This window comes from Schistocerca piceifrons, chromosome X (assembly GCF_021461385.2).
Source record: "Schistocerca piceifrons isolate TAMUIC-IGC-003096 chromosome X, iqSchPice1.1, whole genome shotgun sequence".
Classification (NCBI taxonomy): Eukaryota; Metazoa; Arthropoda; class Insecta; order Orthoptera; family Acrididae; genus Schistocerca; species Schistocerca piceifrons.
In genome coordinates, this window is record NC_060149.1 from 434,385,430 (window position 1) to 434,409,935 (window position 24,506).

The window sequence follows — 24,506 nt, forward strand, 5'->3', positions numbered from 1 at the left end:
TTGCACGGCCATTCCTCATTACAGATGTCGGACGTCGTAGCCTTGGCAGACTGGTAAAACAAGGAAGGCAGCGAACTGTGGCGGAACTATCACCAGTCCTTAATTCTGGGCGGAGTAGACGTCTGTCTGAACACACAGTGAACCGAACACTCCAGACAATGGGCCTCCGCAGCCGACGACCCATATAAGTGCCAAAGTTAACTACACGACATCGGCAACTACAACTGAAAAGGGTACGCGACCATTGGCACTGCACGTTGGCGCTGTGCCAGAGCTTTGCGTGGTCTCATGAATTCCGATACCTTCTTCATGATACCCATGAGATGGCGCGAATCCTTCTTCTTCCAGGGGAACAGCTCCTTGACACCTGTACCGCGGGCGGAGATAAGCTGGCGGCGGCTCCATTATGCTCTGGGGAACATTCACGTGGGCATCCATGGGTTCAGTGCAGCTTGTGCAAGGCACCATTACGGCCAAGGACTATCGTACACTGGTACAGCCCTTCATGACGACCAAGTTTCCCGACGGCAGTGACATTTTTCAACAAGATAATGCGCCATCAAAAGGCCAGAAGTGTGATGGAGTGATTCGAGAAACACAGTTGCGAGTTCCAATTGATATGCTGCCCCCCCCCCCCCCAATTCATCAGATCTGAACGCGATCGGGCACATCTGGGATGTGATTGAATGTGGCGTCGGACCTCATCGTTCCCCTCCTGGAATTTACGAGGGGTGACTTTTGTGTGCAGAAGTAGTGCCAACTCCTTCCAGCGATCTACCAAGGCCTCATTGCTTCCAAGCAACGACGCATCGCCACTGTTAAACGTTCAAAGTTGACATACCAGCTATTAGGTAGGTGGTCATAATGTTCTGGCTGTTCAGTGGAAGTTGAAGAAAGGCACACCAACCTTTATAGCATTGGTAGATATAGAGGAAGTTTTTGACCTTGTCGACTGGAGTACACTCTTCGAAATTCTGAAGATAATATGGATCGAATGCATGGAGCGAAAGGGTATTTACAGCTTTTACAGAAACTACACTGCAGTTTAAAAATCTAAGGACATGAAAATGAAGCCGTAGTTGAGAAGGGAGTGAGACAGAGTTGTAGCCCGTCCTCGATGTTATTCTAACTGTACATTGAGCAATCGGTAAAGAAACCAATAAAGAACTTGGGAAGAGATTGGATTGAATTTAATTGTTTGGGGGAAGAGACCAATCAGCGAGGTCATCGGTCTCATCGGATGAGGGAAGGACGGGGAAGGAAGTTGGCCGTGCCCTTTCAAAGGAACCATCCCAGCATTTGCCTGGAGCGATTTAGGGAAATCACGGAAAACCTAAATCAGGATGGCCGGACTCGGGATTGAACCGTCGTCCTCCCGAATGCGAGTCCAGTGTGCTAACCACTGCGCCACCTCGCTCGGTTGGGAAGAGAATTTAAGTTCATGGAGGATAAATAAAAATTTTAAATTCTACCGATGACATTCCAATTCTGTTAGAAACGGCAAAGGATTTGGGGGAATAGTTGAACGGAATGGTTAGCGTATTGAAAACAGATTATAAGAAGAACACCAACAAAACTAAAACAAGAGTAATAGAGTGTAATCCAATTAAATGAGAAGATACTAAAGGAATTAAAATTATGAAATGAGAACTAAAAGAAGCAGGTGAGTTTTGGCATTTCTGAAATAAAATAACTTACAATGGCTGAAGTAGAGAGAATATAAAATGCGGACTGGCAACAGAAAGAAAACTGTCTCTGAAAAAGAGCAATATATTAACATCTATTATAAATTTAAATGTTAGGAATTCTTTTCTGAGGGTATTTGTCTGGAGTGCAGCCTTGTAAGGAAGTGAAACGTGGACAATAATCAAACTGATGTAAAAAGAAATTTATGGCACAACTTGACTAACAGAATGGTTCGATTGATAGGACACATCCTGAGGCATCAAGGAATTGTCAGTTTCGTAATGGAAGGAAATGAGGTGTGTAAAAATTGTAGAGGGAGACCAAGGCTTGAATACAGTAAGCAAGTTCAAATGGGTGTACATAACTGGAGCTATGCAGAGATGAAGGGACTTGCAAAAGATAGAGTTGCGTGCATAGCTGCACCAACGCAGTCTTCAGACTGAAGTCCACAACAACAACAAACTTACATGATCCTTGGTCTTGCACTTAAAATGCAGTGAGTTTCAAAAAGATTTATACGATACCTTCTACATAAATCAACACAGAAATCTGGAGTAAATTTTAACTTTTTCTTAGGACTACCTAAGAAACATCCTATTTTACATTAGTATATCTTTTACGTGCATGCACATGCAATCTCTTAGTACTTTTTATAATTACATTTAGCATCAAAGTTTCCATTCACTTTTCACAAATGTCCAATCTGGGTCCACCGTACGTACATCCAGGCGATGATCAAACTTGTCCGACAGTTTTTTTCGAGGTGTCTGACGATGCTGCATTCACTGTTGTTGCTATGCAGTGACGCACTCCACTCAAAGTTGTTGGAAGGGGGGGGGGGGGCACATATGCGGAGTCTTTGACAAATTCTCGCAAAACAACATCACATACCGTGAGATAAAGCGCCACTGAAGGCCTATGGTGTAATGCTAGATCCGTACATCGTTTACGGCTGACACTTCTTTGAGACAGCTCGTTAGGAATTGCTTTCACACGCAGGTGACAGTGAGGAGGTGCTTCGTCTCGTTGTATAATGAATATTTCGACGTGTTCTAGAACTTATGGAAAAAATTAGATCTCCGAAATACCCAGGTGTGTCATTCCTGTAACCCTCTTTTAAAACAGCTTTAATCATTTTTTCATTTCTAAGGGAAAAGATGCAAATCACATAAAGATTTGGAGACTGTCTCACGTACTGCAGTGTGGTATGTTGCTGCTGAGTTCCCCATACTCTTACATTGGGAAAGTTTCTATCTACATTCACGTAGAAGATACAGACTTGTAAAATTGGATAGATCCTTTTGAAACACCCTGTAACAATCTATCCTTTTAACTGCTGGGTGTTCTCCTTTCCGTCAAGAGGCACTGCTGCTACTTCGTTTCCTAGACCAACTTTGGCTACACATGTAGGACGGGTTTATGGCCGAAACGACACAAACTACCGGTTGGGGCGTCAAGCTGAGAGGATCGTCAAGAGCGAGATTTGTATACAGCGTTTATCACAATTTGTAGCGTAAACTGTCACAGGTAAAAGTGTACGAGGAAAAAAAGGGCAGCGGGAGTGGTACCAAATGATACGTCGCTTGTGTGAAAAAATATTCTCGAACCGTCCGTGTAGAAATGCAACCTGCTTCTACCTGCAGGCGGCACTTACAATATCACCAATATAACAGCTACTACGTTTCATCTGATAAGATAAATTTTGTGCATGATGTTTAGCTTCAATACACGAAGTAGAACGGAACATTGATGTTCATACCGGATAGGCAGATGATCAAGACTAGAGAGAAAAAGTTACGCGATAAATTTTTAAAAATTAACAAGTTTAGTATTAATGAATTCTGGAAAGTGTGTAGTAGAATGGCAAACGATTTCTTGTCGCTCGAGAGATAAAAGTATTGTACATCTCAGAAATAAACAGATGCTAATAGTAGAATTCGAAAATGACCTTTGGAGAGAAAATCATTCTTTCCTCATCGTTTGTTGGCGAGAGGAACTGGTGCCTAACGTGGTAGAGAACTTAGTCTGATGTCTCGTCGACGTAAATATTATTAAAGACGGACCAGTAACCCAATGAATTGAAGGAAGAAAACGTAATGGTCACCCCCAGGATTTACGTGAAGAAATGAAACCACATAAAATGGGAAGCGGAACAGCTGGATTGAGAATCGAACTCTATTCCTCCTAAACTCCAGTACAGTGACTTAATTACTGTGCCACATCATTCGATACGTTCGACAGCAACTTAAAAACATACAGCTAGAGATCAGCTTGGCCTACTTTCAATTTTACAGTCGTGGTGTTTCATTCATTCTATATGGGTATAGTTTTCAAATTTAACAATGTTTAAGTTATAATTCTCTAACTGTACTCATGCGCAGGGGCTGGTTTTGTTTAACCAACTCCAAACATTGTCGTGATGGAACTTTTATGGCACTATTCGGAATTCTTTCAGCGTCCTGTTGTTTCTCTTCAGCAGCTCTTGGACTGTCTGCGGACACTTGTAGCTACGTGCCAAGTGTCACGCAGTCACTGGCAGAATGCAAAACATGACATTATCCAGTGACGTTTCGGTTATTCCAGAATTGAAAAACGGTTGCAAGTAGTCGAGATTGTTCGTCACAGAATTTAGAAATGTTAAAAATGTTAAATTTGTGGTAAGGTCTTATGGGAGAAATGTCTTTTAGCGAAAAGCCTATAAACATACGGTTCTGTACAATGCTATGGAAAACATGATCTGAGACTCTGTAGATTTGACAGAAGCTTATGAAAATATGTAATAAACAAATCACAAGTATTTGAGTAGCATCAATGAAACTACCTGACGGACTGAAACTGTGTACCGGGTGGGAACACGAACCCGGTATCTTCGAGGGATGTGCTTTTATCAATTAAACCATACAGATACTGCCCAGGACCCGTCCACATAGCTTTATTTCTGCAGCGCATCTGCCCCACTTTCCAAACTTTACAGAAGCTTTGCTGCATACCTTTCTAGAATAGCAATCTTGAAAGAAAGGACAACGCGGAGAAATAGCTTATTCACAGTCTTAGGGTTGTTTCCGGGATGAATCTTTCACTGTGCAGCGCAGCATACACTCTTATGAAATTTGGTGATGGATCAGGATTATCTTCCGGATCGAAACACGAATCTGGTAACACATCTTTTGCGGTCAGTGCTCGTAGCGACGAGTTATCAAGGTACTTCTCAAAACTCCCTCTCTGTTTCAGTTTTTCCTGGAGCAGCACACATTATCAGACAGTGAAGAAATTTGTAAAAAGCGCACACTCCCCCATCGCTCAATTCACACACATCGGCACAACCGCTCGTCTACTTTCACCACTGACGAAACCAACCCCTAAATCTTCCGCGTAAATACACTGGGAATGATCAGTGACTTGCACTGAAGTCAATGTCTATGAGTTTCTTCAAAGCATTCTACATGATTGTTTGAACATCCTTTAATCCTTTAGCATTATCTGCACATCGTACTGAAAACAGTTTCTCACGGAAAGAAAACAGTTTGACAGTTAGTGGTTAGTAATCACACTGCAGTAACACTATTCAGCTTACGATAAAACTGCTAATTTCTTCGCCGGCCAGGGTGGCCGAGCGGTTCTAGGCGCTACAGTCTGGAACCGCGCGACCGCTACGGTCGCAGGTTCAAATCCTGCCTCGGGCATGGGTGTGTGTGATGTCCTTAGGTTAGTTAGGTTTAAGTAGTTCTAAGTTCTAGGGTACTGATGACCTCAGAAGTTAAGTCCCATAGTGCTCAGAGCGATTTTTTTTTCTAATTTCTGCCTTTTGTATGGTCAAAAATGAAACTGAAAGGATAAAGTTACACGAATTCTGTTGAAGGCTATTTCTAATAGGGGGATTCATGGAGCATAAAAAGAATACTCTATTTGTCGTGATCAGTCATAGACTAGTTTATTAATGTTGTACGTGTGTTTCGTAACTTAATCTTCACCTTTATATAGAGGTCTCGTGCATCTAATTCGGCATTCATCTGAACTATGCCGCTGTGGTGGTTAGACACAGACCATTGTTTTGCCATTGCTATGCACGGACAAAAATAAAATAATATCAAATGTTTCAAATGGCTCTGAGCACTGTGGGACTTAACTTCTGAGGTCATCAGTCCCCTAGGGCTTAGAACGACTTAAACCTAACTAACCTGAGGACATCACACACACCCATGCCCGAGGTAGGATTCGAACCTGCGACCGTAGCGGTCGCGCGGTACCAGACTGTAGCGCCTATAACCGCTCTTCCACACCGGCCGGAAAATAATATCACTACGGCAGTTCATTAGAATAAAACTTCTCAAGAAATATTTCCATAAACAAATTGCTACTTTTTTAATGACCTCCTGCTCAATCGCATGGTGCTCAGCTGTAATATGTCTGATTCCGAGGAGTGTTTTGAACTATTATACGATAGCTGATCCAGGTGTACGTTTTCTGGAATGAAGCACTTTGAAGCATTTAGGTACAGAAAAATTGTATATTTTATAGATTTTTGGGATTTTTTAATATGTCGTCATGTAACTTGTACTCAACCGTAATCACCAATGAGGAAACAGCATCTATATTATCTAATCAAAAGTATACAGACAACTATTAGTGGACATTAATACGGGATGCCGGCCGAGGTGGCCGAGCGGTTCTAGGCGCTACAGTCAGGAACCGCGCTAACGCTACGGTCGCAGGTTCGAATCCTGCCTCGGGCATAGATGTGTGTGATCTCCTTAGGTTAGTTAGGTTTAAGTAGTTCTAAGTCTAGGGGACTGATGACCTCAGATGTTAAGTACCACAGTGCTCAGAGCCATGTGAACCATTTTTGTCCCCACTTCACCTTCATGACTGCTGAACTCTCTAGGAACAATTTCAGTGAGGTGTCTGACATTCAGTAAGTGGAGGAATGGCAGCTCATTCTACTTCAAGAGCCGAAAACAAAGATGGTAGTGATGTAGGACGCTGGCGCCAGGAGCAAGATTGTAACTCATCCCAGACGTGTTCCGTTGGGTTTAGATCGGGGCTCCTGGCAGGCCAGTCCATCTCAGAAATGTTATTGCCCACAAACCACTATCTCACAGATGCTGTTTTATGACAGGATATATTGTCATGATGAAACAAACATCATCGTCTCCGAACTGTTCCCCTCCTGTATGCAATGCACAATTCCGTAAAGTGTGTTCGTATCCTTCTGCATTTTGCGTTTTCTTAAGCACTATAAGGGGACCACACCTAACAACACACAATACCTCTATACCGTAACACCATCTCCTTCATACTTCACTGTTGGCTGATTTCATGCGATGTTTTTACAACCACTCTCCGCAGTGCTCGACGGTCACTGTCTGTCACTACGTAACGAAGCCTTGTCTTAGGTTAGCTGTAGTTGTTCCTCTAAGTTTCCACATTACAATCACACCATCAACAGTCGAGCTGGGCAACCTTTAAAGGGTTAAAATGTTCCTGATGGATTTGTTACTCGGGTGACATAGAATGCCTAGTTCGAGTTTGAAGTCATGAGCTCTCCTGACCGACACAACATCCTGTACTGCCTCTCTTCTGCCAATACAGTACTCCCCGCTTCCTTTTATACTGGAGGCTCCACCTCTCGTCACATACAGTGGTAAAATCCGAATTACAGAGAGGTGTCGGCGTACTTTTGGTCACATAGTATATGTAACGGTCCTGAGCAGCCTTTTTGATCGTCTCAGCTCGCTCACAGCGTTCCAACAACAATCGAATGCCACTTTAAAATAAGCGATAAAATATTAACGTATGCACAAAAGTTTGGTTATATTACGCGTATGATAAGCTAAACAGATACATGTCGTCCCGCATTACTATCTGAGCAATATCAAACGTTATGGTAAATAAATAAATGTCATGTGTTAGGGCCTCTCCTCTGTTATGCCAGTCCCACCTGGATATCAACCCTCCCCCCCCCCCTCCACCAAATTCAATTCTGTAAGTCCCTCCAGATCCTTGAGCACCATGCACTCCACCTCACCTTCCGTATACGCCTCCCGTCCCGCACGCGAATTATCTATGACCTGATTCCTTTCCCTCATCTGCTCCTATTCCTCGAACATATTTGTATACTCTACATCTCCCGCCGCCTTGATCCCCCTCATCCCCTAGTTACGCCTCTCCTCTCCAATCACCGCCCTCTGCGCGCCTTCACTGTTGTGTCCCCCCTACCCTCCATCTCTACACCCTTCATCTCCTTTCCCAAGGTGGCTTCCATCAACTCCACCTCCCGGATGATGCCATCTCTCCCTCCATTTATCCCTCCTATCAACTCTTATCCTCATCTCCCCCTCCTTTCCTCTGTCCTTTCCCCAGGCTCCCTCTTGACCCCCTTCCATCCGGTTTTTTCCCCACCTACCCTCTCTCTGCCTCCCTTCTCCCCCTCCCCCTCCGAGTCCTTTTGCATTCCTCTCCTTTGCCTTTCCCCACTCCCTCTTGCGTCTGCCCAGCCCCTCGCCCTCTTATGAGTCCTCGTCCTCCGTCAGCTCCTTCTCACCCTCCCCCCCCCCCCCTCACTTCGTCTTTCCTCTCCTCCCCCCTTTTCTTTCCCATCATCTGTCCAGGGTACCCCTGTCTGCCCTCAGCTGTGGTGTGTCATATTTGTGACAACTTTTTAATGCAGTGTTCAAATGAGTGTTCAGTGTTGTGCATCTTTCCAAATTGTTGCAAACGGAAATCATGCTGTCGCTGGGTGTGATTTTTATCTCTCTTGCGAACAGAAACCAGATTGTCACCGTGTTTTTAAATTGTCTATTGTTTTACGTGTCTGCTTCCTGTGTATTTTATTAGCATCACCAACCCTTTGTTTTATGTTTTAAGTTCGACAATTTTCCGACATTTTACCATTTAAGTTACCGATTTTATCACCTGATTTTATTATTTATTATCTTCATTTTTTTCAAAGAAAGTCTGTAGGCTGAAGAGCGGCGTACTAAGCTGCTACTAGCCCGCCCGCTTTGGGGGGAATCGAAACTCAATAAAGGAAAAAAAGAAAACTAGGGCCTCCCGTCGGGTAGACTGTTCGTTGGGTGCAAGTTTTTCGATTTGATGCCACTTCGACGACTTGCGCGTCGATGGGGATGAGATGATGATGATGATTACGACAACAGAACACCCAGTCCCTGAGCGGAATACGTTATGATTAGAGAATGTCTACACATCACCCTGTGCGTGTTCATCGTTGCACCCAGGATCTGGCCCATTGCAGGCGGGGATTCAGGAATAGTTCCTGCGCCAATGCTTTAACAGATGGTTTAGCGCCAATGCTGTAACAGTTGGTTTTAACAGCGTATTATTTAAAACAATCGAAATGCAGTTTTTTGTATTAGACAAGTTAAGTGTTTGATGCAGCCTTTCATTTTCTGGTCGGCGGAGTTCTTTATTTCCCTTGACCTCCGTTTGTCCCTAATCATCAGTTGCTACAACGATATATGTTTTAAAGGTCAATATACGAGGTGCATTCAAGTTCTAAGGCCTCCGATTTTTTTTTCTCCGGACTGGAAAGAGATAGAAACATGCGCATTGTTTTAAAATGAGGCCGCGTTCATTGTCAATACGTCCCAGAGATGGCAGCACCGTACGGCAGATGGAATTTTACCGCCAGCGGCGAGAATGAAAACTGTTCTAAATACTTAAAATGGCGACGTTTTCCTTACTTGAACAGCGTGCAATCATTCGTTTTCTGAATTTGCGTGGTGTGAAACCAATTGAAATTCATCGACAGTTGAAGGAGACATGTGGTGATGGAGTTACGGATGTGTCGAAAGTGCGTTCGTGGGTGCGACAGTTTAATGAAGGCAGAACATCGTGTGACAACAAACCGAAACAACCTCGGGCTCGCACAAGCCGGTCTGACGACACGATCGAGAAAGTGGAGAGAATTGTTTTGGGGGATCGCCGAATGACTGTTGAACAGATCGCCTTCAGAGTTGGCATTTCTGCGGGTTCTGTGCACACAATCCTGCATGACGACCAGAACATGTGAAAAGTGTCATCCAGGTGGGTGCAACGAATGCTGACGGATGACCACACGGCTGCCCGTGTGGCATGTTGCCAGGCAATGTTGACGCACAACGACAGCATGAATGGGACTTTCTTTTCTTCGGTTGTGACAATGGATGAGACGTGGATGCCATTTTTCAATCCAGAAACAAAGCGCCAGTCAGCTCAATGGAAGCACATAGATTCACCGCCACCAAAAAAATTTCGGGTAACCGCCAGTGCTGAAAAAATGATGGTGTCCTTGTTCTGGGACAGCGAGGGCGTAATCCTTACCCATTGCAGTCCAAAGGGCACTACGGTAACAGGTGCATCCTACGAAAATGGCCGGCCGGTGTGGGCGTGCGGTCTAGGCGCTTCAGTCTGGAACCGCGTGACCGCTCCGGTCGCAGGTTCGAATCCTGCCTCGGGCATGAATGTGTGTGATGTCCTTAGGTTAGTTAGGTTTAAGTAGTTCTAAGTTCTAGGGGACTAATGACCACATATGTTAAGTCCCATAGTGCTCAGAGCCATTTGAACCAACCTACGAAAATGTTTTGAAGAACAAATTCCTTCCTGCACTGCAACAGAAACGTCCGGGAAGGGCTGCACGTGTGCTGTTTCACCAAGGCAACGCACCTACACATCGAGCTAACGTTACACAACAGTTTCTTCGTGATAACAACTTTGAAGTGATTCCTCATGCTCCCTACTCACCTGACCTGGCTCCTAGTGACTTTTGGCTTTTTCCAACAATGAAAGACACTCTCCGTGGCCGCACATTCACCAGCCGTGCTGCTATTGCCTCAGCGATTTTCCAGTGGTCAAAACAGACTCCTAAAGAAGCCTTCGCCACTGCCATGGAATCATGGCGTCAGCGTTGTGAAAAATGTGTACGCCTGCAGGGCGATTACGTCGAGAAGTAACGCCAGTTTCATCGATTTCGGGTGAGTAGTTAATTAGAAAAAAAATCGGAGGCCTTAGAACTTGAATGCACCTCGTATATTAACAAGAAGTTAAATTAGAGACACCAAACTAAAAGTATGCAGTACTATCTTTCGCCCCTATGGTGGCCACCTTTTGTCATGCCTGAACTTCACAAGACATGTAAACCGTGAGCACTCAGCAGCCACCAACAGAGCTCGGAGATTGGTCGAGGTTAGGTCCAAGACATTTTAATTCCGCCCGATGGGCAGTACTAGGTCCAAACGCTCTGATTTCGCTCTATGGCGTCACATGTGAGCTTCAATAGGATTTAGGTCATGTAATCTGTTAGGGCCACACATGCTCCCTCATACCTCTGGAATGGTCCTCAAACAATTGTGACTCACTTCGGGTGCGATAGGGTCGTGCATTGGCTTGCTGAGGTACAGATTGCTACCGGGTTGCTGTAAGCGGGCGCAGGACCCACGCCTCCCGCGGTCGTAAAAATGGGATACATGCCTCCTAGAAAGCTGGACTCACGCCCCCCCCCCCACCCCCCACCCCCTTTCAAAGCAGGTAGTAACTTATATACTTCTAGTTGAAGCTGTAGGACATTATTCTGTCGTAAGTAATACGGAAAAACGGCTCTAATTATCCTGAAAATGAGTCTCTAATGTTTAAATATGAATCAGTGGTTTTTGTACCAGTTCATTTAGCGTTACACACCCTGAAGGTATTTTCAAATTTATATTTTTATATCGTTAAATATATTTCAAAATTTATTGTTATATTAGCCTACTACGTATTCCCATCTTTAAAATTGACAAGATTTTTTATTTTAGTTTCTAGTTCCAGGTTAGTTCTGCCCACATGGATGGAAGAAAGAGTGCGTTTTAGTCTTCACAAGCCTCATTTAAAAAATCACGAAACGTTTGTAGTTTTTCAGACACAGGCATCGCTGACATTAAGTGCTCAACAAAATACGGAGTGTTTGTAAATGAATATCGGGGTTTAAACGCTTTATAATATTTTTTATATTAAACTTACAGTTATAAATGATATGTCAAATGAAAGAGCAACTCAGTTTTACCAAGAACCTTATAAATGTTCAATGAGAGCACCATTTTTTACACGACACACATCAGTCTATAGCCGAGTTCTTTCCAAACATTGATAAGTGTGTCTTCAGTAATTGTAGCAACAGCTGCTTCAATCCGACTTCTTAATTCAGGAAGGTCTGCTGGTAGCGGAGGCACGTACATACGATCCTTGATGAAGCCCCAAAGGAGGATACAGTGAAGTTCAAGCAAATAATAATTTTTTTGTAATACTCTAAATCCTCTTTCTCAAGCCCCACTCTATGGGGAGAGAGATAAAGTTTTAGTTTTAGCGAATCAAGATTTACGAAGTAAATAAGTATTTTTTATTTATCCGTAACCATTTTTCAAGCAAAAATGAGGACATGGATTTTCTTGAATTACAGCGCCAACTACCAAGAATCAAAACAAATTTTTAAGACAAAATGTACGTAGTTTTTTATGTATAATCTGATTCTGCAATAAACATGGGGGATCCCCTTTGAAATTTTAAAGTTGCCTCCCGCCCGACACGCAGCCGGGGTGGTGGGCTAATTTTAGCACCAGCAGATGTCCCCCTCGAAAATAATCAGCTTTGGATTCTACACATTTTTTTGTGTGAAGCTTATTTTTCGAGTTATTCTGGTTTTTCAACTTAAAACTTACACCCTGTATACGAGAGAAACTTCCCGATTTGTGGAATAGTAGCCATGTGCCAATGGAATAGTAGCCATGGGCCAACGTTTGTATCTTTTGCCACTAGCTCTTTGTTAGATGAAATTTCCATGTTTCGATTCTTACATCAATCGACGCTTCACTTCCATGTTTCATTATACTTTCTTCAAAGGCTGAAAACATCGTAGATGGAGATGATTTCATACCTAGATCATAACATTTGTCAACAACTGCAGAAAAGATATGCTAATAAAATAAAGTTTTCTAATCGTTCAACAAATAAAAGCTTTTGGAATGTAATGTCCATTAATAAGCCCATGGATCGTAAAAAGCCACAAAAAAAACCTTGTGTATTTCTTGAAAGTTCTATCAACATATATTAAGTCGGATTGACGAAATATTTTGAGGTTTTTGGCTTCATAGTATTCACAATGTTCTTGTAAGCATCATTACGTAGCAACAAATACGTCTCATCTGTGTTCAGAACAACATGCACTTCCTGAATATTTGCGGATAATTTCGGCAAACATCTCCGCTTAGCTTTTGTAAATAGACTTACAAAAGTGTCGATATCTTTAGTGGTTATTTTTTCCGCTTATATTCTCCTTTTAGTTGAACATATACAAGTTCCGATGGTGTCTCACTTACATCTTCTGCAGTTTTCCTGTTCCAATCAAAAACTAGCTTCTGATGCTGGATTTTTTCACCAATTATTTCCGTGTGGTTGATGTCGTCTTGACCCTTGAGCACGTTTGTGCATCTGTGTCAGCAATGGAGGCAGTAATATTAAAACTTCTACAATTCTTAATGTTGCATGTCCACCGCGCTAAACCACCTTTTAATAATTTTTGGAATCCGAAAGCGTAACGTTTCTGAAGTAGCATCTTGTGTCACTTTCTACTCACAGTAATTGCAACAGATTTGGAGGACATGTTCACTATGAAAGGATTGCATTAGACTGAATCATGAAGCCACAAACTTCCACTCCGAGGAGACAGGGAGGGCTCGGGGCTAATTCCTACTGGTAGGCTTGGGTCCTGCTACCTCCTACTTGGTTACAGGAGACGTGGGTCCAGCGCTCCTGTAAGCGACACAGACCCACCGCAGGTTGCTGTATTGTTTGCTGTTGTGACACTATGTAAGACGTAGCAGGTCTCCATTTTCACCCACATAAATATCCGCCACACTTGACTAGTCCCGGCGGAGGTTCGAGTCCTCCCTCGGGCATGGGTGTGTGTGTTTGTCCTTAGGATAATTTAGGTTAAGTAGTGTGTAAGCTCAGGGACTGATGACCTTAGTAGTTAAGTCCCATAAGATTTCACACACATTTGAACATTTTTGAACCCTTAACTATTTGCATCACCTGCCAGAACAGTGTCCTGTTTGCCAATCTGATGCATTACGTCATGCAATATATGAGTTTCGCCATACTTGCACACTACCGTAGCCGTGTACGAACATGAGGTGCGACCTGTTAGTCGGGAAGACACTTTCCTATGCTTCGACCATCAAAAGACAATGATCTTGCTTGCGATAAATAGAGTATACGTGTGAAGTGGGGGCCCTGTACATTACAGCGAGGAGCTGGGTCTAGATAGTATGACGACTCACTGATCGTTACTGTCTAGTATTGAATCGCCATGTGATTTACTATACAATGATCAGTTTATCCACTGTCACAATGTTCTCATCATCGATGTGCCACAAATGATTAACCCACGAAACTTCGTCGAGCGTTGGTTAAAACGCAGGAATCGTGTACAAGATTTCAGATCCTCGATCTGGCATCCTGACTGAGTTTTCATGTAGTTTCAATAAACCATTTCGCGAGAATGCTGGGATGGGCCTGTCAAGACCAGCACATGGACGGATCACCGTCAACAGATTTACATGCCAGCACAATGGCGGGAAATCTAATATTAAAGAACGTAATGCAAGCATCTCTCCTCCCATTGACAGCCAGGTACTAGTGCTGAAAATTTCTTCCACCGTCAGGATTCGAGCGGGCTCTCTTCAGATCGAGAGTCATCTCGAAAGCTAGATGTGCACCAGGGCTACAGGGGGTGCCACCACTATGAACAGTATCTTGTGATTCAGAATAAAAGACTGCATCTTTGGCGCACTGTGTTGATCAGGAAATTTTAAAACTGTAACCTAGTGGTCCTGCTGATAGCAGAACTTAGGCTGCTACAGAGCGTAGTTCTTTCACTTATGGTCAAAAAAATGGTTCAAATGGCTCTGAGCACTATGGGACTCAACTGCTGAGGTCATTAGTCCCCTAGAACTTAGAACTAGTTAAACCTAACTAACCTAAGGACATCACAAACATCCATGCCCGAGGCAGGATTCGAACCTGCGACCGTAGCGGTCCTGCGGTTCCAGACTGCAGCGCCTTTAACCGCACGGCCACTTCGGCCGGCACTTATGGTCAAGAAAGTCATCTACACAACTTCAGTTTAGGGGCAGAGAACTATGACAAATTTTCTTCTTTTTCAACCATGCACATTTTCAACGAAATCAACATTTCTTCGCTGACATCGACACTATTGATGGTTCTGACACTCCAGCTGCCATTTACATCTTGCAGACACTTTCTGGATGCAACTTTCTTGGCAGTTCTGCTTGTATTTACTTCGATTACCTGGGCTGCAGGATGGTTTTTGACCAGGCATCTGTAGCGAACTCTGACGTCAAACAGAGATACATACTGTATGCTTACAGGTAATACACTTTTTAAACTCCTCTCTGTCCAACACCAGGATCTCGTCAGTTGAATGTATTTCCCACCGAAAAGAATAGAGATAGTGAAACTTCTTTATTTAAATGAGTGTGTCTGTATTTACATTGGAGAATGACTACGTTATTTGATTCTGAAACAGCTGAGTAAAACTGAACATACTGAGCCTATTCTCTCTTTACTTTTTCTTATCATGTCAACACTGACCCACAATATTCTAGCACAACACAATCAGACCGCTCAAAAAAATTACAACCTGACTTCAAATAATTAATTCAAAAGAATGACCCTGACTAAAAAGAAATCTTAACAATAACCTATACATTTCATGCATAATATTCAATCTCCAAGTCGAGCATGTACAGATCGTTAGCCTACGCTTACACTCCAGACCTCTACCCTCCATCAATGCTAACTTCTCACATATAACATCCATCACTGCAGGCTGTTCACCTCCAACTGCCCAACAGTACTTCCATCACTGCTGGCGACAAACTTCCAGCTGCCCAACAGAACTTTCTTCTTTCATTTCCTAGTGCTCCATTTTTTTTAAGAATGTAGATCATAAAATTATTATTTAATAAGTCTGTAGACATAAAGTGTGTACATTAGTATATGTATTAAATTTTATTTTGCAAAACTAATGTTACAGCGCAACTAGAAACTACATATCAAATAAAATAAACAAATATGTAAAGGCAAAGCAAAAAGAAACATCATCCACTAGCCATACGGCGTTTCATAAGTAAACATTCTCTCAACTCTCGTAGAAAGATACTTGTCATAATCAGGTGTGTAGACGTAAAAATATTTGTCATCACTTCATAAACATTTCTGTAAGTAGCACAAAGTACGAGCTCTACAGTGTAATCGTATGTTTCCAAACAATACCGTGTCGTATTTGTGATGCATTCTGCAAAGAAATGTCAATAACGAGGTCAACAACCTCTCTTTTCTACATGCAAGCGCTTGCGAAAGTGCGGGTAGCTTCAAAGTGGCTAAAGCAGCACAAGGAAAGTTTTACAATAAGTATATTTCAAAACAAGTAGTGCGCAGCCCAGCGCAGCGTTACGTCAAGATCACGTACACACTTTACTGAAATATTTACAGCAGTCTCTGCTACAATGACAGATTGATACCAATAAAAAATTTCACAGGTTGAAAATTTACATTAGAAGTGTATAAAAACGAAATTTCATGAATAACAGTGGCCAAAAATTTCAGTCGGCGTTGTTGTACTCACATTCACATATATATTCACATCTCTTAACTCTTCAAGTATGATTCTATCATAACATCTCATAACAGATCAATCACATCTCAAAATCGTCGTAGCTTCTTTCAGTAATCTCAAAACGTCTAAAAAAATTCTCTCTGCTCGCATCAATAGAGTCATCTACCTCAAACGTACTTCAAAAATCATGAACCCATACAAAATAAATCACTCAAAACTCTCGTAGTATCACAGTGGTTCCTCAAGTAAATGTGAAAAGTTCCCAAAATGCAGACAAAGAACAATTTTATAAGTGTGAAGTAATCTAACTGCGTAATTACGTGTGAGTGATACAGTAAAAAAATTGTTTGTCTCTCTCAGTTAAATGATCAGATAGCTGTGTAATTCTGTGTTAGAGAAATATGGTACCGATGTGTAAATTTGTATAAGCAAATACTATATTAGCTAGGGCTCCTTGCGCTTGCCACATGCATGGTACACAAAGTAAGCGTCTACCCCCCCCCCCTCCCCCCTGAGGGTTGATGTAATTATAACCTTAGATGTTACAAATAACAACAATGGAATGAAATGTATCGCAGAAAACCTTCCCTGTATCATAGTAGTTCTAAAATATTTCTGAAAAATATTCCCAGTAGGAAAAATAATCACTCAAATGCGTGTCATGTAGTGCTAAATTGATAAAGAAAGTTCTCCAGAAGTCAATGGCATATACAAAAGTAAAAGTGCTATACATATAGATGTCGTAGTTATTACGTACATTACCGTGATCAAGAAAGTACTGTACTGTAACATATTGTTGTGTTACGAAAAATACCTATCTCATTGTAGCTATGTCACAAGAGTCATTACCAAAATATGGTTTACTTTTCAGAAGAACGCATAAAAACTGTGCAGACATAAAACAATCATAGTGCAAAAATAATAATGAAAGCTGTGTCACTCATTAGTAGCGTCGTAGTATAATCGTGTAGCCGTCAAACAAACCAAATACTGTGTCGACTGTAACCTCTCCAAAAGTACTTTAAATACAAAATGTCTTTTCAAGTAAGCCAAAATGTTGCAGTAAAACCTCATTATCAGTGTATGTTCCAAGAATGTGGACTTCATAGTCATGACGTAATACTGCAACTAATAAGCAAAATGTACACACATTGAGACTATGTCGTCTGTTCCCTATAAAAGTGGACTCGTAAAATTATTAAGTTCCATAGGTTCTTGACTGGATAGTTGACTTCAAAACATTGTTGCATGTTATCAGTTTCTAAGTGTGACTAACTGTAATAGTAAAATGAAGTAAGATGAAACTTCTTTATTTAAATGAGTATGTTTCTACTTAAATTGCAGAATGACTGAGAAGATGAAACTTCTACGTTATTTGGTTCTGAAACATCTGAGTAAAACTGAACATACTGAGCCTACTTTCTCTTTACTTTTTCTTATCATGTCAACACTTACCCACGATATTTAGCACAACACAATCTAACTGCTCAAAAAAATTACAACCTGACTTCAAATAATTAATTCAAAAGTATGACCCTGACTAAAAAGAAATCTTAGCAATAACCTATACATTTCATGAATAATATTCAATCTCCAAGTCGACCATGTACAGATCATTAGCCTATGCTAACACTTCAGACCTCTACCCTCCATCAATGCTAACTTCTCACATCTAATATCCGTCACTGCTGGCTGTTCACCTCCAACTGCCCAACAGGACTTCCATCACTGCTGGCGACTAGCTTCCAACTTCCCAACACTACTGACGATTAACTTCCAACAACGAGTCCAACCAGCCACAGAGTCTCTTACAAAGAAAGCGGCATAGTCAGAGACCCAATGCAAAGCGCTACACCGCGCTGCCAACCCAGAAGCAGTCCACTTACGTAGCACTATGCATATGGTTGTGTAATTAGGCCTAATCTTTGTCATTATCTATGTAATGAGGGTCTATCTTTGAGTCAGTTTCCCTACCAAAAATAAACTAAGTACTCTAACTTAAACTTCCTCTCCCGCATCTAGATAATTTCCATTTGTTGGGGGGAGCACTTGGGCTTTTCGTCCAGGAGCACCATGATTCGAGTTCCGGAAAGCGCACCGCCATTTTTAATTTCCTGTCAATTCCAAGCGCCTCTGGTGGTTTAATTTGTTAGAGGAGTTTCACGTGGGCTTTCCACCAAGGAGGACAAGGGTTCGAGTCCCAGAAAGGATACAGCCAATTTTTATTTCCTGCCAATTCCTGAGTGAGGGGTAGGGTCAGATGTCAGCACAGTCCTGGGACTAAAAAACTCCCACCAAATTTCGAAATTCCTGCCAAAAGTCGAAAATCCCGCCAAAATTCGAAATTTCTGCCAATAGGGTAGGTTGATGGAGGGCATTGGCGACGGGGAGGGGGAGGGGGAGGGGGAGAACGGGACTGGGGCACACGTGCAGTTGAGAAAACACATGACGTCCTCTGGGGGCGTGGTTGGACGTGGTCAGTGGCAGGGTTGGGTGGGGATGAGTGGGTGCACTGGTGATTAATTGATGAATTTCATTAATTTGTATATCAATTTGATATCAAAATTGTTCTAGCGCCGCCAAATCCCTACTACTCACGACATCTAGTAGATAACAGATGCATTAAACAGGTGGAACCCGTATCCCTGGATTTTCAAAAGCCATTCGAGAGTGTAGCACGTAGCTGAGTGCCACCAAAGGTACGATTATTGGGGGTATCCTTACAAATACGTTATTGTCTCAATGAATATTTGACTTAAAGAACACAATACATTATTAGCATCATGATGCTGTAAACAGGACCTGGTTTCATCCGAAAATATGACGTTTTGCCATTCGTGCACCCCGGTTCGTCGTTGAGTACACCATCGCAGGTGCTCCTGTCTGTGATGCAGCGTCAAGGGTAACCGCATCCATGGTCTCCGAGCTGATAGTCCATGCTGCTGCAAACGTCGTCGAACTGTTCGTGCAGATGGTTGTCGTCTTGCAAACGTCCCCATCTGTTGACTCAGGGATTGAGACGTGGCTGCACGATCCGTTACAGCCATGCGGATAAGATGCCTGTCATCTCGACTGCTAGTGATGCGAGGCCGGTGGGATCCAGCACGGCGTTCCGTTTTACCCTCCTGAACCCACCGGTTCCATATTCTGCTAACAGTCATTGGACCTCGACCAACGCGAGCAGCAATGTCGCGATACGATAAACCGCAATCGCGATAGGGTACAATTCGACCTTCATCAAAGTCGGAAACGTGATGGTACGCATTTCTCTGCCTTACACGAGGCATCACAACAACGTTTCACCAGGCAACGCCGGTCAACTGCTGTTTGTGTATGAGAAATCGGTTGGAAACTTTCCTCATGTCAGCACGTTGTAGGCGTCGCGACCGGCGCCAACCTTGTGTGAATGCTCTGAAAAGCTAATCATTTGCATATCACAGCATCTTCTTCCTGTCGGTTAAATTTCGCGTCTGTAGCACGTCATCTTCATGGTGTAGCACTTTTAATGGCCAGTAGTGTACATCGCCTTAATCTACGTACTTTCTGTCGCTATTTCTTTTCACCCATTTTTCCTGTGGTTCTGCAATTTGAAAATACCCTTACGACAGCACCCCATTCCAGCTTCCCGAAGATACTGACGCACTGCTACCTGAAAATCCCCCACCGTCTCGTAGCGTTGGCCTCGCATCTGTTTCTCAACAGAACAAACATTTGGTATTCGGAGGGCACCAAGTCTGCACTGTAGGGAGGATGTGGAAGAGTTCCCCATCAAAATATCCTCATAGTCTCCACAATGGCACGATCAGTGTGAGGACGCGCATTATCCTGTTGCAGAATGATCTTCCTTCCAGGGCGTTTATTGCGCATTGCACGACAGAGCTTTAAAACTGCCTGGATGTAGCGGGAGGCGTTTATGATTTTTCCAGGTTCAAAAAAATCGGTCAGGTCTTTCCTTGTTGTTCTCTGTGGAGGCAGTTTGAGGACGACCGCTAAGAGCCTCACCAAGGATACACGCGTTTCCATCTCTGAAATGTTTCACCCACCTCCTAACGCTGCTGGCGCCGATGCACACATCTCCGTAGGAAAACGCTGCAGTCTGAGGTGAACTTCAGCAGCACATTTTCTCTCATTAACAGGGAATTCAATGACAGCACAATGTCGAAATGAAACACTGATGTCGGTCATTTTGGAAGTACTGGCTGTGGTCACATTATAGAGGCTAATGGCGTCACAATATGGCAGCGTGTGGTGTAAGGCCTGTAGATTAAGATCTTTCAGTTGTTTTTATCACATAGTTGAAATTGCAAATTTTAACAATGGATTTCTCATGACTTTTAGTATGGCCCTTGTGCACTAATTTTTTTGCTTCTTTCTTAAACGCATTATGTCATTTTACACAAATTTTGGTCGCTAATGGAAACTTTCTTTATATTTGTTATGCACTCCGTCTTTAGGCCACAAGTGGCCCATCGGGACCACCCGACCGCCGTGTCATCCTCTGTTGAGGATGCGGATAGGAGGGGCATGTGGTCAACACACCACTCTCCCAGTCGTTATGATGGTTTTCTTTGACCGCAGCCGCAACTAGTCGGTCGAGTAGCTCCTCAATTGGCATCACGAGGCTGAGTGCACCCCGAAAAATGGCAACAGCGTATGGCGGCTGGATGGTCACCCATCCAAGTGCCGGCCACACCCGACAGCGCTTAACTTCGGTGATCTCACGGGAACCGGTGTATCCACTGCGCCAAGGCCGTTGCCCCGTATTTGTTATGAGGGTGAGTCAAATGAAAGCTTTAAATTTGTGATAACAAATCGAAATTTCGCGCCGTTATCCTGTAAGTTGGGCTACAAACAGAATGGCCTGTAGGTGGCAGCATAGTGCAGATGCACACATACCGTCGCACTGTCAGTATAAAGATGGCCGCCCCACTTGCGACTTGCACCAGGGAAGAACAGCGTTCTGTTATTCGGTTTTTGCGTAGTGAAGGTGTGAGACCTACTGAAATTCATCGACGAATGAAGGTTCAGTACGGTGATGCATGTTTGTCACAGCAGCAAGTCTACGAATGGAGTAGGAAGTTCGCAAATGGTGTGACTTCAGTGGAAGATGCTCCTTGTCCACGTCAGGCACGACGAGTTGTGACTCCACAGAACATTGCAGCAGTTGAAGCCATAGTTAAGGAAAACCACCGAGTGACACTGAATTACATTGCAGCATGTTTACAGATTAGTCATGGGTCAGCACACCACATTGTGCATGATGTGCTCCAGTTTCACGAAGTGTCTGCAAGATGGGTGCCACATCAGCTGACTCCTGAAATGAGAGAACGATGTGTTGATGCTTGTGAAGAACTTCTTCGGCACTTTGAACGAGAAGATGATGGCTTCCTTGCAAGAATCGTTACTGGGGACGAAACCTGGGTTCACTTCCACGAATCGGAAACGAAGAGAGCGAGCAAGGAATGGCGTCATTCCTCATCACCAAAACCAAAGAAGTTTCGAACAGAACCATCAGCAGGGAAGGTAATGCTGATTCTCTTTTGGGACGAAAAAGGCGTCATTTTGGAGCATTACATGCCTAGAGGGACCACTGTCATCAGTGCATCATACACAGCTTTCCTAAAAAATCATCTGCGGCCTGCAATCAAATCAAAGCGACGTGGGTTGCTGTATGCAGGTGTCCTTTTGTAACATGACAATGCAAGGCGCCACACTGTCTGTACAACAGTTGCAACAATCACAGACCTGCATTTTGAGTGTCTTCCTCATCCACCATTCTCACCAGACCTTGCCCCAAGTGATTTTTGTATGTTTGAACCACTCAAAGCCGCAATGGGAGGAAAGAAGTTCCGTTCTGATGAAGAGGTACGCCAAGTGGTGAATGAGTGGTTGCGCGGACTACCAAAAGAATTTTTTTCCAAAGGAATTTATGCACTTTAGGAATTCAAGAAATGCTGAATCTACCTGATTGCCTTGATCCGTGGCTTTTGGGCTGGCGTGTTATAAAAGTACGAGTTGGGTTTCATATGGCCGATGTTTTCGGTATTATTTTTTAAAGTAATTCTGTTCGAGATGCCACATTATGTCTGAGCTCAAAGTACGTTCTATTCACGAATGAAAAAAGAAAGAACAAATTACAGCTACACGAGTTTAATATCCCACATAAGTACACAAAAATAAAAAGAACACTACAGGATATTCATATACGATAGAGAAATAAAACCATTAATGCACATCGTAAAGAACCAGTTCGGTTATGCATAAAACTCTTATGGGTAGGTCACCTGGAAGCGGGAAAAATGAAAGCTAGCAGCTCTGAAGATCTCGGTCACATCTGCACTCATCAGTGGTATAGAAAGAATTCCATGGTTTATCTTATCTGAAGGAGATATTAATCAGACATGCAAGAAACTTAACAGCATGCACTTGGCACTGCGTGAACAGCCTTGCGGAAACATGTGGTTACGATTCACTAAGTTGAAGTCCATTCGTGAATCGGACAAGGGAAGTGATAGATTTACTGGCGTGGAACTGAATCAATTTCGTCTCTCTCTGAAATATCCCCTCAATCTTACGAACACATACTCGGACCTACATCTTATCCAGTGAAGCAGTGCCTACCAAACCAAAAGTCGGCGTCGAAGTCTGAAGGCAGCAAACTCTTGATACCAGTGAATCCCAACCCCTGTCCCGATGAAAGGCTGAACGAAACGTGTCGGAGCACCTGCACTTGACCACATCTGATGTCGGAGAGGAACTGTCGCAGAACATCACTTCTTTAGCCCCCTGAGCGTTCCGTGAAAGAGCATCCCCACTAAAACTTCCTCAGCTAGCAACTAGTGGTTAGCCTGTGAGCTGAGCTGAGATCGACTTTTTGAAACCCCCAATACAAAATTTTGAAAATATCCCAGTGGAAGTTTCCACGCAAGAAAAAAGAGAGAGAGAGAGAGAGAGAGAGAGAGAGAGAGAGAGAGAGAGAGAGCTGTTCAATGGCCGGCACGGCACTAGTTGGTGGTGACGTGCTTGTACTTAGAATACTGAGACATTCCATCATCCAGTCGCTGCGACAAACGAGAGTGTCCCATCCCAGGGCGTGACGGCCGCCTTCACGGCGCCAAAGGGTATGCCTCTTGCCTACTATGAGAAACGGGCTTCGACAATACAAGAGTTGCGTCTCTTACACCAGCTGGATACTCAAAGCGTGACCGCGCCAGCATCTCTATAAAGAAGAGAGAAACTGACGAGTCTGTGCCCTCTTCGGTGGTGCTACTTCTCGGCGAGCCTAAGCGCAAACAAATCTCAAATTCCTACCCGACAGGTTTTCCACCACACACAAGAGGATGGCATACTTCAGTTAGGTGCGCTATGCTTTTGAAACTTCCTCTCTCACAGACTTTTTTTTTAAACGCAAATTAAATGAGCTGCCTTTTGTACAGAGACACGAAAGCATCGCCCGACCAAAATCCATCCTGGATGCTCTCCCGCTGGACTGACGACCCTAATCTTGTAATACTGCGGACGTAATCGTTGTCTTGTCCATTTTCGACTGCTTGCCTTAGGCCTCGTAATCGTCTGATGAAGATGAAGCAACTTCTTCAGTTTCTTCAAGCACACACTCATCCTCGATTTCTTGGTGGGCAATTAGTCGTCTTGTACCACGAGTTGTTTCTCCGCTACCATTTCGAAAATTGTGCGAAATATTTCTTCTCCAATTTCCATGTGTTCTCGTGTTATTACTGCATAGGGTTTCGAAGTGATGAGATTGTTTTGAAAAAGGAGCTGTTCACTGTACACATGCGCCGTTTTCAATCGTAGGTTTGAAACTTCACTGTAAAACGATTCGGCTTCACAATCAGGTTCACGTTCTTTTGCTGTCAAAATACCAGACACATCAATATATTTACTAGTAAAATTAGACATCTTGACATGTAACTACACTATGTAAGCAAAGGTTCTGGACACCTGCTGAAAATGATTTACAATTTCGTGGCGCCCTCCATTGGTAATGCTGGAATTCAATATGGTGTTGGCCCACCCTTAGCCTAGATGACAGCTTCCACTCTCGCAGGCATACGTTCAGTCAGGTGCTGGAAGATTTCTCGGGGAATGGCAGCCCATTCTTCACGGAGTGCTGCACTGAGGAGAAGTATCG

General features: G+C 43.3%; 1 protein-coding gene across 2 annotated transcripts in view; it reads left to right on the forward strand.

The window, feature by feature from the left end:
• Positions 1–24,506, forward strand: part of LOC124721771 (sodium- and chloride-dependent GABA transporter 1) — a 399,373-nt gene that overhangs the window by 238,684 nt on the left and 136,183 nt on the right. The window lies entirely within an intron of this gene.